The following is a 16,705-nucleotide window of genomic DNA, read 5'->3' as shown; positions in this document are numbered from 1 at the left end:
GCAGTGGCAGGGAAGAGGAGACGAGTCAAGGATCTAATTGCAGCAAAATCATTTTTTTAAAACACAAACAGACAGGATACGAAAACGCAACATCTTAATAAACACGCAAAGACAACGTATTTAAGTATAATTTAACAGACACGGTCTTCATTTTGTTTGTTTACTGACTCAATGTGCATCAGTTAGCAGTTAGTAGTTAGTAAAACACTGTTTTACTCCAGTACTGTGGTTGCTGTGGTTTCTCTGTGTTAAATGTGCTGAGTGGAAGGCAGTGTGGCCGTACTGATCAGGAGTGACAGAATGAGGTGGAGGGGTTGTGTGTCGGAGAGCGGATACTTCCCATGACTCACTGCTCTGTGTATGTGTGTGTGTGTGTGTGTGTGTGTGTGTGTTTGTGTGTGCATGTATCTCTCTTGCTGTGCTGTATAGTCTCATTCAATTAGAAGCTTTAAAGCTTCATGCCATGAACATACAACACAGAAAAACCAGCATCAACCAGAGGGCAGGCATGAATGAAACAGTCAGCGTGTTTAGATGAGGCCTACTGAATGATGCAGAACTCTACTGTTCACATGGCCCAAGCAACTGTGATATCCCAGCAGTCATTGCGTCTTTTTACTGGAATTCTAGCTTACTTGCTGAATACTACGCATTATTTACTGTATACTGTATTTTTTGTTTAAAATAGAAAGTAAACATTTATTTAGATATATTTCCTATTGACAATTATAGCGTAGAACAATTCAGATTGCTTGTTACCTTTTCATTTAATTTAGTGCAACCCCAGACAGACACACAAACCTTGATTTTCTACAAACCTTGCGGTGGTATTAAGGGGAGGGAACATTCTAGAGAGAATTTGATTGGATAAAAAAATAAATGCTGTTCTTTTGAACTTTCTATTCATCAAAGAATCCAGAAAATGGTATGATGGTTTCCACAAAACTATTCATTTCATCATTGATAATAATTGGAAATGTTTCTTGAGCAGCAATTCAGCATATTAGAATGATTTCTGAAGGATCATGTGACAATGAAGACTGGAGTAATGATGCTTAAAATTCAGCTTTGCATCACAGGAATAAATTACATATATAAAAAAATATTAAATAGAAAATAGTTCCTTTCGATTGTAATAATATTTTACAATATTACTGTTTTTACTGTATTTTATTGCTCAAATAAAGGCCATCTTGGTAAGCATAAGAGACTTAAGAAAAAAATTAAATCAACCCCAAACATTTGAACGGAATAACATGAGTATAGCCTATTTGTGGTTTATTTCCCAATTTTAAATGTGTATAGTATTTGTCAGATTGATATCCGACTGACATATTAATACTTTCAAAGTTAACGGACTTCAACCCACAAAATTGTGGTTTCATGGGGTCTTAAAGGAGCAATGTTCATTTAATCCTGCTGACCGCAATGATAAGAGTATAAGCAGCTGTTTACCTCACCTCTTCCAGAAACTCTATCATCAGCTCTCTCTCTCTCTCTCTCTCTCTCCCTAGTGATATCATGTTGAAAATTTGACCTTGAGTCGAGTCTATCTTCTGAGCTCCACTGAACAGCTAGATAAACATGTTTTGCCAACATCTCTTTCAGAATTTATAGTAACTGTTTTCCTCCCTGGTATTTTATTGTGAAATTATATTTTTAACTAAAGACAAGTACTTTATTAATACCATGATCATGAATATGCATTCACGCTTCAGGCTATCAGGGTTTATTTGTCATGCCTACTGGTTTATAAGCCTGTCCAGTCCATTACGACTGAGGCTGCAGGGTTGGTAGTGTCATATAGCTATAGTGCAGATGGGTTTTTACATAAGTCTAGGGACTGTACATTCCACACTATTTGAATTTTGTCCAGCTGACAAATACAAGTGACTTCTCCTTTAAGAGTGTTTCTCTTTCTTTCTGTCAGCTTCACTGAAACTGAACTTCTGAACCCTATCCTACTGTAAATTAAAGTCTTGTGATAGATCGAACTGTTTGTGTTCTCACTTTGATTCCCCATTGGGATGAGGGTAACTTGAAACCCCAGATGTTCTTTGAGGGAAACTTATGTTTTCTGTAAAGAGGAAGTGCTGATAGGACTCATAGCAGTGCGTGTAATGAAACGGCCAGTTATGTCAACTCAATTCTTCACTGTTAGCAGCCATGTGGCTTCAGATGACCTTCCTTCAGCCATGAAATGACAAAGAGCATTCATGCCTTTGTCCAGCATATTATCCAGCCATTACACAGCTGTTCCCATGCAAGCTTAATACACAGAGTGTGTAAAAATGAGTCACAATTTGCCAGTAAGCTTACTTGCATCTTGGTTAATTCCCTGTTTACACCAAGGTTTGTGCATTGACCCCTGCCAATACACTACAGTTCAAAACGTTTGGGTCGGTAAGATACTTTTAATGTTGCACTCTAAAAAATGCTGTTTTTTTCTTTATTGGGTTTTTAACAGTTACAATTACAATACAATACAATCTTCCCACCCCTCCCCCTACAGCTTAAAAAAAAGGGTAATAATGGTAATAATAATAATCAAAATAAATAAAAATATTTATATAATAATAGTATATTAAAATAATAATAATAATAATAACAAATAATAATAATGATAATCTTGAGACAAGACAAATTCTAGATTTCCCAGCATTGCTACATTTATTTGATCAAAAATATATTTTATTACATTTTAAAATAACTTTTCTATTTGAATATATTTTAAAATGTAATTTATTACTGTGATGGCAAAGCTTAATTTTCAGTAGTCATCACTCCAGTCTTTAGTGTCACATAATCCTTCAGAAATCATTCTAATAATTTGGTGCTTAAGTAACATTTCTTATTATTTTCAAAGTTGAAAACACTTAATATGAAAACTTGCTGCTTAATATTTATTTGGAATAGAAATCTTTTGTAATTTTAGACTGTAAAGGCAAAGTAGGCAAAAAAAACACCATCTCACTGACCCCAAACTTTTCAACGGTAATATATTTAAATGTTAACGTATATATTATTTCTGTTTGTTTGCAGATTTGCTGTTCCCTATTTTTAAAGTTGGACCCTATTTCATTTAATAGCAATTCTAGCATTTGTTAGCATGGTTTCCCATCTTTACTGCAATCAATTTTTAAACTTAAACTGTGTATTTCAGAAAAAAAAATAAGGTAAATAAGATTTGTGTTATGAACATTTTGACATCTTACAAGGTCAGATGAGCTGGGTAGTTCCACATTACTGTACAATAATATGCATTATATTGAAATGTTTTTTATTTTATTTAACTTTACACAGTCACTGCTTTTGTCACAGTTGCTAATGTGTAGTGCTGAGAGCAAATTATTTCTGAACACACTGAAATGTTTCAGTTCCTTGTGTGGTCGAGAGTGTTAACATCCCCCGAAACTAAGTATTATTATACATACAAAAACTAAATACGGGGTTTCGACTGACTGTCGTAATGTCATGTTAACGAGGAAACATTTAGCTGAGGACGACTGATGAAAAAGGCCACAACAATAACAAAAAAGTCAAACAGTCAGCTCTTTATTAAACAAGGAACAACAGTCACAATATAGATTCCTCCTGATGTGTTCATTGCTGACAATGTTGTTTTTATTTACATATAAAATAATATACTATATAATATATAAATTACATATATAATTATAACACATACCAAATAGCTTGCTTCAACTTTCCATTGCTGTGCCACCATGGGGCGAGATTATTGTTTAAAACATTTGAAAGGAACTTGCTGTAAATTCAATAGCTCTATTGCAGTCAGATGGAAAAAAGCTCTGGCAACATAACGATCTCAGTGAATTCAGTTCAAAGAGCATGACAGGAAGGGAAAAAGTAAAACTAATAATGAATGATGTCCTTGTTGTCATACTTCACTTGTTTTGACTCCTCCAGTTGACAGGAAGAGCTTGATCAGAGGGTGTCAGTTGGTTTTAACATTTCTTACCGTTTTTACTCGCTCAGATTGACTAGAGCAGGAAAATGCGCTGTGGGGTGAATGAGTTCAAAAATGTCACTGAACTCTTTTCACTTTGTACTTGGCATCATTTCCAACATAGCCATCAAAAGTGATTCCCACGGATACTTGGAAAGATATTGTGAAAATTCTAAAAATGTTAGCAAAAATATTTTAATATTTAATTTTTACAAATATATTAGCGCAGTCAATCATTTAAAAAAGCTAAGTCAGTATTAATCAATTATTATTAATACATTTGTGTGCGAAACTAATAATTCTGATGTTGATGCTAAATTATACGGTTATTGTTAGTCAAATAAATACATCTCTGGTTTGGTGTCGTTGAATTACGGGCACATAAGAAAAGCAAAGGATGTAAAAAAAGAAGAATATGCCTACAAGTTTTGTAGTGGATAATTACATTTTTTTATTCAAAAAAGTGGCTAGTGAACAGAAGCATTTATTTACAGAAGGATTTTCTGGAGTTAGTCTGCCACCTAGTGGCCCTATATGAGAAATGCTTAAGTTATGACATCAAGCAAAAGTGGATAAAGGTCATTGCAGCAGAAGAGAATGGAAACCAAAACATGGTTAGGCGTTTACACAGATACCATTGAGAGCACTGGATGTTGTGCATATCTTTGTGGAGCTGGAGTTGGAGTTGAGTTTAGCTTTCATGAGAGCAGTCCTAACATTTTTGTCAAAGGAAGCAAGAGAAGAGACGCCCATCGGAAGGGTGCCTCTCTCTGTTCCTTCATGGGTATAAATAGTCACTTCCTCTCAGGCAATTCCATCAGCAGCTCTGTCTGGGTGGAGGCACTTGCAGTCGGACAGAGGGGTCAGAAAGCTTCAAAGAGACCTAAAGTTCAGCCTCAACATCTTAATGACAGGCTACTCACCCTCAGAGCCCTTACAATGCTCACAATGGAGTTCACTTCCTGTGTGCGTTACAAAGCTCCCATATCCACTTCAAAATCTATCCACAAAGTCCAGGAAGTACATACTTTACATAAAGTATGCACTATGCACACAATGTAAATACGTTTATAATGATCAGGGCCGTTCACCTTTCACAACTGAACTGAGGATGCGAAAATGTTGCCTGGAAAGTTTAAAAATAGTCTTGAAGGTTTTAAATGCCTAAAGACAGATAAAGATAGATAGGTAGATAGATAGACAGATAGATAGATAGATAAGTGCTCAATTTCAATTTCAGGTCTACTGCGATTAAAAAAAGAGAACATTTGAACAACTTTCTGAACAAGCTTTTCCCCTCCACAGTGGAGCCGTAGTGAGCTGTGGCGTTCCTGAGCCAGAGAGCGCAAACATCCCACTCCCGGCCACGGGCTGGGCTCCAGCTGAGAGTGTAGGATGTTTACACTCCCTGAAGCTCAGGCTGTGGTGGAGAGATCTGGCCATGACTTCATAGCAAAGAATTCTTGACCCAAGCATACCTGAATATCACGTTTCGATCAACGCGTTATTTACTTGCAAACTTATTATTTCTTTTAGTTGAACTTTTAGGGCTGCCAAAGTTAATGTGTTAAATATTTCAGCTCAGCCTGGTGTTATTGCTCATAATGTGCATGTATCAAAAACTAAAATTTGTGGCCATATTTTTATTTTGTATTTGAGTTTTTTCCGGTTATTTTAATTTCAGTTATTTTGGTTTACTTCAATTTTCTTGCATGTTAATTGCTAATAAATAAAAAAGTCTGCTAAATCAACAAATGTAAATGTTTTAGTTCTCATTAACGATAAAGCTGTGCAAGTACAACATTTTAAAAAGTGAACCGTCCATGAGTTAAATTCATAGAATATCAGAGGAAATTAGATCATTGCCAATGAATGAGGAGCGGTGGATGAGAGTATGTCACTGCCGTGTCTTTCAGGAATCTGGACATGCCAGTCATTAGTCTTTGAGATAATCTAACCGCTCTATTAATAGAGACACATTCCTCACGCTGCAGCCTACTGGTTCTCTTAGGGGAGAGTTTGTTTGTGCGAGTAAATAGAATGTGAGGGGTCCGGAGTCGATGTCCTAAGGGACAGAGGAGAGGCGGAGACACTGGACGCTCCCACGGACCAGCGTCATCTGAGGAGCCTTTGCATCGCTCCTGGCCCCGGTCCAGGATCCGTAGCCCACCCTCCCGAAAGCAGCAACCCCTCCTTCCTCCTGAGGATGTGGCCGCTCCCAGCCCCTCTGAACTGGCCTGAATGGGAGCTTTTCACATTCTTCAGTCCCCTTTTCTCTTATTGGACAAGAAGGCTCTCTTTCTGCCCCCTCTCTCTATGTCTTCACTGAATCTTCTGGGAAAAGTCATCAGACTTGGTGCCAGCCTATGGGCATAAAGAGGGGTGGAGGACAAGAAACACACAGAGAAAGAGTGATTGAGTTTACCAGGAAGGGGAACAAGAGGGGACAGAGCGATTAAACTGGTGGGGCTGGAAAAAGACAAGAATGATTTTATAAAAGGCTTAGTGAATGCAGGCATACAAAACTGCAACATAGATGCTGTTGTAATAGGTAAATGTACTGTGTTCTTCCATTTTGTTTTTTATTCACAAAATATTTACACTCTAGTATTCTAGTTAGTGACTGTTGCCATCTGGAATGCATTCGACATGAGTTGGAAGCAAAACTTAATGACGTTCTGCCACTTTATCAATTGTAGCCTACGCTTAACAGAAACTTTGCATTATTTTGGATAAATTGTTAAAATATTTTAAACTAAGAATGACTTTAAAATATTAATTTGCCATTCTCTGTGATCTTACCCAGCATTTTAATGGCAAATTTAAATACCAATTTACAGCTTATTTAACAATTCAGCAGTTTATCATTACCCCATTTTTATTGAAGAACTAGGTACTTTGTGTAATATTCAATTATAGACACTGTTAGACACTATAAAGGAGTTGTTCTCAACTCCGGTCCTGGTGCCCCACCGCTCTGCACATTTTGTATGTTTCAGATCATCAGCTTTTTAGGAGATCAGATAAGAGATCAGAGTCAGATGAGAGACATATAAAATGTGCAGAGAGGTGGGGCACCAGAAACTAGAGTTGAGAACCACTGATATAAAGAAACAATAAAAGGAAGATCAAAATGTCATTTGAGAATAACATAAAGCTTTATTTATTTATGTTTCAATTCTTGTACTTTACTGTATCACATTAAAGATGTCCCTGAGGACTGTCTCACAGGACAGGGTGTCTGCAGGTTCAACCTAAGAGAGCTGTCCAGAGTGCTGAAACTGGGTGCTCATTAAATCTGTTATTTTGATTAAGTGATAACCAACCAAAGCAAGAAACCCTTGTTAACATTATGAGGAAAATGTCATAGACCATTGAAATCAAGTCTTTAACCCTGCTTCTGGGGACCCACTTGCTGTATCCTAATTCAGCGGCTGCATCCTTCGAAGGATGCAGACTTCAAAGGCCACAACTTTGAAGTCCACAAAGGTCAAACCAAGCGTTGTTAAATGGGACGGTCTAGCCTACGGGGATTTTTTTTTGTCGCTTATTAACTGTGACAGTTGTCATTGATACTGGGCTTTTTTAAAAGTTATATTTAACTGTCTGAAAACAAAACAGGGTTCACAACTTGTCTAAGTATGCACCTTGGTCTATTTATGTACATAAAAAAAGATGATAAACTATATTAAATCGCATCTTAGTAAATGTTAACGTTTTCATTTTTGCATTTGTATCGTTAGATATTCGAGTAAGTTGAAACTCAATTCTTGCATTTAAAAGTATAATCCAGCAATTTGTCTCATCCTGTTGTCACCGGCGCATTGAATTCTGGGGTAGGCTAGGCCGCGAAGGATCCAACTGTTGTATCCTTCATTGCCCGGAAAACGAAGGACGCATTTCAAGGCCGCATTTGAAAAAGCCTTCGAATTTGGACAGCTTTTGTCTTGCCGCTGTGATCCAATTGGCCTTCGAATGCGGCCTTCAAAGGATGCAGCCTCTGAATAGGGATGCAGCTACTGTCCTGCAGAGTTCAGCTCCAACCTTGATCAAACACACCTGATCCAGCTAATCAAGGTCTTCATGATTGCTTGAAAAATATTACATGCAAGTCTGTTGAACCAGGTTGGAAATAAACTTTGCAGGACAGTGGGTCTCCAGAAGCAGGGTTTAAGCCCAAGGCCACATGTGTCAAAAACTTGCCTTTAAACTTTCTGCAAAACTCCAGAATATACAAAACTACAAATTACTATAGATTCCAGCCGAAATTAAGACTATAATCAATAATCAAGGCAATAATCACCAATAACTTTTGTTTCTTTTTACATGTATTACAATTAGGGCAGATTATAGATTGATAAAGACTTATTTTTGCACTGTTTCTTGCACAATACTATGTTATGACCTCAAAACACTTCAAATTTTGATGTTTGCATCACATAAGCAGCTCCAAATGTAGGACTTTTCTGATGTAGTAGCCTAAACTTAATAAAATGGCATGATTGCTTCAGCAAGTCCATTTTTATCTCATTTGCTTTTAACACTATCTAAAATGTCACCACAGGCATGTATGAGCCTGGGCTGTTTTTTTTTACATTTACAGTGTTAACAGAACAGTACATTTTTACTCATTACATTACATCATAAGTACTAGTCAAAACTGCTACACTCCAAACATGGTTCACAATACTAAAAATATAGGTCTTAACTTGAATAATGTATCTGTAGTGATATTATTGTTTAAGATAAGCATTTAGCAGTGTTGTCCGATAATTTGCAAAGCTTGTAGTCTGAATATAAGAAATGGTCAAACAAATAGCAAAATCCTACAAATTTAAAAAAGTTGCTTTTATATTTTTGACAGTGTTAATGTTGTTTCAGTGAATGGACTTTGTAGGCTTGAAAGTTTTCACTTTGCTGACGCAAAGCTGTTCTTCAGGATCACATTTCTGTGCTTTTCATTGCACGCCCTGTGGGAGCCTTCATGCAGGAGGTGGGAAAGCGAGAGTCCTGTGCTCTCTGTATCTGTGTTACAGGCCTTTGAAACTCTGAGAAGGAGTGACCCAGAGCAGGGGCAGCTCAGCTAATCTAGGTCTTAGCGCTCCACAGGTGTTGGGGCTGAATGTGTTTTACATGATTGAATGTGTTAATCTGACACAAATGGCAACCCTTGGCTTCTGATGTTGACATTTGGACTCTGGAGACAGTGTTCGCTCTCGCCAGAGCCCGTGAGGCAGACCCTCGACCTGATTCGCTCTCAAACCGCTGTTTGCTCTTTACATGCCAAAGAGGGATCCATTTCAGCCTGTCTCAGTTCACACAGCTACGCTGTTGCAGCTGCTGTAGATCGAAAGCAACATGGCTGAAACAGTCATCTGTTGTAGTTCACTGTTTTGTGTATACCATAAAAAACACAGGAAGATGTGAAAACCTTTCATAGTTTACTGTCAGAAGTGGCTTAAGTTGTGTTCACACTTGTAGTTCGGTTCGCTTGGTTCGTTTGGTCCGGACCAAAAAAAAAACCCAAAACATTTAGTCCTGGTGCGCTTAGCGTTCACATTGACATTTTTTAACACCAAACCTAAAGGGATATGTTCACAACCTGATATGTTCACAGACTTTATTTTGAGACGGAATTTACCAAACATCCAAAACAATGCTGTGTGCTGGGCTAAATGCGCTTGTTGTGTGTGTAGCCTAACGGTATTTTGATCAACTGAGAACTCGTGAAGAGCTTATAAAATGTGCAAAGGAGTCAAAAGGAATCCCTCTGTCACACACACAAACAAAAATCTGCTGCGAGGAGATGCAGTTCTGATGGCTGTACCGAACTGTGATGGGCAACATCACAACTATGACGAGAAAAAACAGGTATGTGTGAGCATTCTGCCCTTTTTAGGGTCTCATCTTCCGTATTTGGTTCGTTTTTCATGTCTTTGGCCCACGTTGCATTCATATTTCAATCGAACCGCAACAGAGTTTGTTTGGAAGCGGACCGAGACCCATATTTTCAGCGGTCTAATTATTGTAAGTCTACTTGTCTGGCACTATTTTCTCAGTGCTTTCCAGTTTTGTGTACAATGTGCATCAGATGGCCAGTGAATGGACTTTGGGTGGCTCTTCAGAGAGTGGGACTAGAAGTAATTGGACCACCTCAACAATCTGAACATTAAAATCAGAAGCTTTGTTCCAGTGGGTGGTTTCCATGTTCTCCTGATGCAGGTTTCCGGGTGAGAGTAACAGCAGTTGGCTGCTGCAAACATCCGACTGAAAGCTCCATCTAAAGCACCAGCTTCCAGTCAAGGATGTTTACAGTAGCCCGTACTGCCAGCTGTTTTTTGCCCATGAAGTCGATACCTAAACCTGACACTGACTGTAACCCTAATACACTGAATCAGAGGAAATGAAACAAAACTTGACAAAAAACTTTGATTTACTTTATGAGACTGCGGACTTCAGAGGCCTTTCGGCACTACTACCTCTGTGTCCATGGAGAGACAATCATTCCGGCAAGGTTTGGCCCACCTTGTGACACCATGAGGGCTGGTAACCATGACAGAAGAGAAATGTCATATTTACATTGAAAACACTGGAAACTCGGCGGCTGCCGTTTGTTTTGCCAAGACTCTCCCACAAAGAGCCAATCTGATGAAGCTTCACATGCAACATATCCCTGCTGACTGCAAACATCTCCTAAACACAAACACCAGAGCAGCTTCCTGCCAACCCCCTCCAATCACAAAGAGTCCATCTCTGTTTACTCTTTAAACGAAGCTGTTAGGACCCCTGTGTTGTGAGGGCTGAGATGGCAGATTACCTCAAGACCATCTCAACTCCCTTCAGCACTAGACTCAAGCCTGCAGCTCTGAGAGAAGTGCCCATTACACATGGAACGCCAACTTAAAATCAATAAATAAGCATCATTTTCTGTCATCAGTTGTACTTTCCCGTCAATGTTTCCACTCAACTGGCCTCTAAAACTGGAAATGTGTTTAAGTTAGAAAAGCTACGTGTCTATTTTGACAAAGTGACAATGGGAATTTGGAATGTGTCTCATCTCTCTTTCATGCATCTTCTTTTCTCTGGAAGAAATCGATTTGTATATGCATTCAGAAACTGATTTTCAGCTAGGGAAATGTTTTGCTTAGGATATTCATTGATTTACTAAATGTGTTGCATCATTCATTGACATATTGTCAAATTATTCAACTCTTTAGAAAATAGCTATGCTTAAGTGACGTTAAGAAAAAGATAGGCTACATCATGATGCGCTGGGACACATTGTATCCTAGGGTCATTGGGTGTTTTGGGTCTTTCAACATCAGACACCCTCGCCCAGCTGACCCGGCCGGAATTGTTCATACCCCGGCCTGTGTCCCAGGAGCATTAAAATCTAAATTAATATTAAAATAATAATAATGCACTATTTTTTACTCTTTATATTTTAATAAAATATTTTATTTTCCATTAATGCATATTTTTTATCATGTAGCTATCTTTGTTAGAAATAAAACAACAATAAAAAAAAAAACATAGCTGTCATTGAACATAAAGTTGTAGAAGCATTTTTACAAGTGGTCTCAGCGTTTAAAACTTCACTGTTAAGGCTTACATTTTACTCTCTAGCTTGTGTCTTAAGTTTATCTGTCTGATAAACAATTCTGTCTGAATGGAGTAAGACCAGACTATATAAAAACTGTTCTGTTTTTGGAGAATTACATGAATTACATGCCCTGCCTACAAAAGCTATAATATGCATACAGATTTGTGTGTATGTAAATTCAATTTGTAACATGCATCCCCATGACATCCTATCCACACAGCAGCAGTCAGTAGCATGTGCTGTAATATACATAACAGGTTGCTAATGAGACGTAGCATGTGTGTGCGCTTAAAAGTGTGTTGAGACTGTGTGCAGGGTCTGATCTGCAGTGCACTAGAGCTGCATGATTCACGATTTTTTTGTCTCAAATAGAGATTGTGATTCTCACACGATTCTGAACAGACACCAAACAAAACATGTAATTTACCAGAGGTTATGACAAAATGTTAATTGCTGCAGTCTATTTAAAATGTTTAACTCGTGAGTCGTGACTCACAACTGATGCTGTAGGTCACTTGATAAGGGCAACATGGTTAATGTAGTACATCCAGATTGCATTCATACTATATAGAATTTACTTTTTTAGCGAAGTAATTACTTATTCAAAATAAGCACCAACTCAAGAGAGTGTGTGATTTCGGACGCAGCCAGCATTTTTTAATGAATCTCTTAAATGAATGATTCAATGACAAATACTTTTTTATCAGTCACTTGTTGCCACCTTGTGGTGGCAATCACCTTACATTGGTAATCGATACAATAGTTATTTGAAGAGCCAAATTACTTTCAAAAGGTGATTTGCTCTATTTTGATCGCTACCATAGACAGCAGTGTTTATATCTGAATTATAAACTTTTATCCCATTACTTCTATGATAATTTGAATATTTGTAGCACAGAAATAATGATACTGTGTAGTTGAAACGACTTTGTGAAGCTGTTTTATACCTATACATGATAACTGCTTTCTCTGGGTCAGCAGCAGCACCAACGCAGATTTGAATGTTGCGGTTTGATTTTGTCAAAGGTTTAATAGACACAGGAGAATCGTCGTCATTTAGGAATAAGATCATGTGGGTGTTTGAATCGAGATTGCGATCTTTTAACGATTAATCGTGCAGCTCTACAGTGCACTGACTCTGGTGAAACTCCCAGGGTCCCATATCCCTCCCAGCGTTCAGGTCACGGCGGGAACAAAGCAAACTTTATCAGACCACAGCAATCCCACATTCCGCAGATTCTTAGCACTTGGCAACCGCATAGCATGTAGTAAGACAGAGACGTAGGGAGAGGGAATTGGGGGAAGGGGTGGAGAGCAAGGAAAGAGAGCGAGACTAAATGAAAAAAGGAAGGGATCTGGCTGACACGGCCTCCACCCAAACAAGGCCTCTGATCACATCAATAATTGGCTATGGTTTTGTTCACCCTGGTTTTAGTTACCATTAGCTTTGATCTATTTTTTTGAGGGTGCACAAGCAGCAGTCTTAGTTTATTTGATGCTTGCAGAAAGATTAAAAGTCCCCTTAGTTGTCAAATATTTGGAACATATTAAAATGATAAAAAAATCCATGTCATGACCCCTTTAAATAGTCAAAATATATGTATATTTTTAATAAACTATGAAAATTGTAGGGCTGCCCCCTAATAGTCAAATAAACATTAGTCAACGAGAGGAGGCTTGGTCGACTAAATTTTAATTAGTCGGTTAGTCGCAAAAAAAGAAAAAAACTCCACAGGAATTGGAAACAGAAAATCCAAAGTGTGGGAACATTTCGAGAGAGCAAAGATGACCACAAAAAGGTGACGTGCGACCTCAAACATGATTTATCAGCCCCTTCACATGGCCGGCCGCTCACTCTAACGTTCACATTAACCTTGATAAATGTGAGGTAATATTAGGCGGATATCCAAGTGTTCTTGCGGTGTGTAGAAGCTAAATTAGTATCGCGTTTACTGCACAACATGTTTAATTTAAATTCTACAGTATATCCACGCCATCAGAGCGCATCTTCGCAAAGCCCGGCTTCATTGTGAGCAAGACAGAGCTCACTTCTTCCTGACAACGTGGATAAACTCATGTTCCTTTCTCGTAAGACATTGTGACGTGAGTCAGGTATAGCCTAATTGTCCATATTGTTTTAGTGTTTCAGATGCTGCTATATATTTTATTTATCAGTTTTTATATAGGACTAATGTATATTTATTTTATTTGTGTTGTGATCTCAGAAAAGTTTATGGCATGTTTGCCGGTGTCGATGAGGCACGCTTGAGCACTTCATTTATATTTTAAATGCTTATTATTATGGTTAAGTATTTCTCTCCTGACTAATCGACTAATAGCTTAAATGAACGACTAACAGTTGAATAGAAAAATCTTTAGTTGGGGGCAGCCCTACAAAATTGACTGAATGTATTTTCATCATATGGAAAAGAGCAGAATTGACATTTATGATAATAATTCTTTACATAATGCACAGGAAAAACGTTTCGAATTGCATGAGGGTGGGTGGATGATGTCATAGATTTTAGTTTAAAGCTAATGATTGAGACATGTAAATAACTTAGGCCTATGCCACAGCATTTTACACTTTTTAACCTAAAATAGTCAATTAACTTACTTATCACAGGTACAAATACTTATTTCTTTAAGTTCCAAACTCAACACCGGGTTTGAGTTTGACTAGTTATGATGCTGTGTTATCCTACTAACACAAACAGATTTTCATTCCCAAACAAGGCAAAGTCACAGTAAGGTAACCTTCTCAAATAAAGCTGAATACATTGGTCCTGACGGCTGTGATTTTCTGATCATCCTGTTCTCCCTGAGACTGTAAAAAATACCACCCTTGTGGGCGGCACTCTGATTAGATCAAGGGCCTCATCAAAGCATTCCTTCCCTAACACTGACTTAAACTGCATTTCTCATGATGGCAGATGCCCTATGGGACAAAGTCATTGTGGAGCAGAGATGAGGTTAAGTCAATGTCTAGAGTAACCGCAACTTGTTACCTATTAAACACATTTGTCAAGTCAAGTCAAGTTCAGAGGGCATTTGCTATGCATTTGACTGTTTTGTGAAAATGTTCTTCAAATAATTGAATTACTGTAAAGTCTACACTAACAAATAAAAATATATCTATGGATAAAACAAACATGGCAAATATGTCTATTCGCTTGATCTTTTCCTGTTGATTTTCCCTTTTGTGTGTTTCCTATAGTTTAAACGCAAAAAAAAAAAAAAAAAACACACTGTCCAATTTCTATTTTAATGGCATGCACTTGAGATGTGAGAAAACATATAGATTTTGTACCTGTTCCATCACTTGTTTCCATTCACTTTAACTTTCTCTCTCCTTTATTTTTTTTATTTTTCCAGGAACCCAAAACTGCCCGAAGCTGAATCAGATGAGCGAAGGCCTCTCTGACCTTGCTGAAGGTCACACTTCTTTGCACTCTACGAGCAGTTAAACACAGCTCGCTGATTCCAGGCACGAAACTCACAGCAAGAGAACAAGTCATCTGTGTCACCAGAACACTGATTAACAGAAAACGCTAAGTTCGCTAACTTTTAGAGGTCAACAGGAAGTCATGCCACCCGACACTTAGCCTACACTTTACCGGCTGTTTTGCGTCACTGAATTAGAAGTGATAAAACAGACATGGAACGAAGACGAAAAAGACTTACTTAAAGTGTTAAATGCAATAATGAAGGTTAATGAATGAGTCTCGACACATTGTCCTCCATTGCCTCATGCCAACTCACCCAAGTACAATGCCAACACAAAATCTGATTTTCAAATCATCTTTGTGCAATAATGAACGAGCAAGGTTACTTTTGAATTTCACTGATGCAAAAAAAATAAGTGTGGCACTGATGTGACAGTAATATAAAAAGGAAATGCTGGCCTACAACTGTTCAAAGAAAAAACATCCATTCACACCAACAATAACTATAAAGATAATTATAACAACAAAGTTTCAATAATTTGTTTAACCAACAGAAAATATTTGTATCTAAACCCCATAAATTATCTAAGCTGATTTGACAAAAGAAAAAATGTTGTGATAACAAATCATTAACCTATAGTTATCTTCTTGGTGCGAATGGGACTTAACAAAATACAATAATAATAAAAAAAATACAATTTAATTTAATTAATTAACTGCTTTGGATAAAGGCGTCTTCGCAGAGCTAACTACATTTATATTTAAAATATTTCCATAAATCTATTCAAATATAATAATGAATACAATTTCACTTATAATATATTACATAGGCCTATGTTTAATTAACAAACGATCAAATTAAATTTGACTGACAAAGCTGCCTTCTAAATGTGCTGATTTCACCTCTGTGTTCATGGCATATTCCCGAGCAGATTTAGGCTAACGTTACCTAGCTAGGAGCCTCTTTCTTTTTTTCTTTTTTTTTTTGGAAAGCAAGAGCATCTGTGTTTCTCTCTCTCAAATAGTCACGGTAGTGCCATATCTAATTTTTAAGGGATAAAAACGAGGATGTGAGGAATAGAAGTACACTGTATTTAATGAGTTGCACTGTAAGTTAGTTGAACAACAGGCCAGTTGTTCAGCTGACGAAACATCTTTCCAAAGAAACTCTCAGTAGACACAAAATAAAAAAAAATAAAAAACTTGCAGCCTACCTTTTTACAGTACGTACATTATGGTCTATCCCTCACAGTATAAAATTTAATATGGCGTCTGGTCTGCCATGATAAAGACTATGGAAGCGGAGTTCTGATTTTACCTGAACAGAGCAGCCGTCAGAGCGTCGATGTTTTCTCGCGCGCGCCCGCTGATCTCTCTGATTGGGTTTCTCTCACTACAGAGCAGAAAATGGAAAACCCGGACACGGAATACTCTGACCGACTCCGCTCCACTCATTCACACCGCTCCAGGCCGGCTTTTAGTGTGCGAGTTGCTTGTTAACACAAAAGCTTGATTGGCAGAGAAAACATATAGAAACCGGAAAACTATAATATTAATTACTTGTTTATGTACCTTAATTATTGAAATACTTACAATCTACCTGTAGTGTTGGTAATTAGCACAAGTGATTACCTGCGGCCTTGTGCTTACAGGCAAATAACAGTGTTGATATTAATCTCCTGTGTCATA

This window comes from Rutilus rutilus (assembly GCF_951802725.1).
Source record: "Rutilus rutilus genome assembly, chromosome: 20".
NCBI lineage: Eukaryota > Metazoa > Chordata > Actinopteri > Cypriniformes > Leuciscidae > Rutilus > Rutilus rutilus.
Note: the sequence above shows the minus strand (reverse complement) of the source record.